This window comes from Callospermophilus lateralis, unplaced genomic scaffold (assembly GCF_048772815.1).
Source record: "Callospermophilus lateralis isolate mCalLat2 unplaced genomic scaffold, mCalLat2.hap1 Scaffold_205, whole genome shotgun sequence".
Lineage (NCBI taxonomy): Eukaryota > Metazoa > Chordata > Mammalia > Rodentia > Sciuridae > Callospermophilus > Callospermophilus lateralis.
This window is the reverse complement of record NW_027513036.1, coordinates 1,024,347-1,025,374: the sequence shown is the minus strand read 5'-3', so window position 1 is coordinate 1,025,374 and position 1,028 is coordinate 1,024,347. Positions and strand designations below refer to the sequence as shown.

General features: G+C 46.3%; 1 pseudogene; it reads right to left on the bottom strand.

The window, feature by feature from the left end:
- Positions 1–281: 281 nt before the first annotated feature.
- On the bottom strand, positions 282–665 carry LOC143388725 (oligoribonuclease, mitochondrial pseudogene; annotated as a pseudogene).
- Positions 666–1,028: the final 363 nt, after the last annotated feature.

Below are 1,028 nucleotides of genomic sequence, written 5' to 3'. Positions count from 1 at the left end.
CAAGGATATAACCTCTGGGAAGAAACAACTATTAAGAGGACAGCAGCATTCCCCCTTCTCTGAGAGTTGATGTCTAACCTCATCCAAAAGACTGACTTGAGTAATACTTGACAATCCACAATGCGTTCGCGACAGACTGAATATAGGAGAGAAAAAAGAGGACATTCAGGAGAAGATGATCTCGAGAGGTCCAAAAGATGAAAAGTAAAAAGCAAGCAGTTTCCCAGGCTTGCCAAGCAATCTTCCTCTAACCCTCTTTTTAAATACCATCCAACAATGGTCTAGGATTCAGATGTGAGTGCAATAAGCTTGTTACTGTTCCCCAAAGCAGCAATCTTGTTATTTGGTAATGTTATCTTCCCATGGTGCTCCTTACACCAATCTGATATGCTGTCCAGCAACTCATCTGGCTGTTTTATAATCAGGTTAGGACCTTCAGCCAAAATGTTAAGATCAGAGTCTGTTATCAGACAGGCCATCTCAATAATCTGGTCCTTTTCAATGTCCAATCCTGTCATCTCCAGGTCCACCCAGACCATTCGCTGTGCCATGCTCTCCCCTGCCGCCATGGCTGCGCCACCTTCGCGGACACCTCGCGACCCGAACTGCCGGCGACTCCCACCCACGCCCCGCAACAGCCTGGTGCCCACGGAGCCGCCTAGCATCACCCGGCACGAGCCGCCACGGCCCCAGCCTAGCCGCCGGTGCGCGCGCAGGCGCAATGGTCGCTAAACGTCGCAAACCCGCGGGGAGGCGCTGAGCGAGAAATCATAGTTTTTATAAGGAGGAAATTTTTTAATTAAAATTCTGGTTATGCATCGACCTCCCACAGTGAAGAGATCCCTATCTTTTGAAACTGGTTATGATCTATTTTATTAAAAAATAACCATAAGAGTCTTCTTTCAACAAATACGCACTGTCACTCAATACATACTGTAGGCACAGTGACTCCTGTATTAAAAGCACTATAGGATGAGAGTTACATGGATCATTTTGCTAGGTTATTATTCCAACTTGTAAGGAATTTT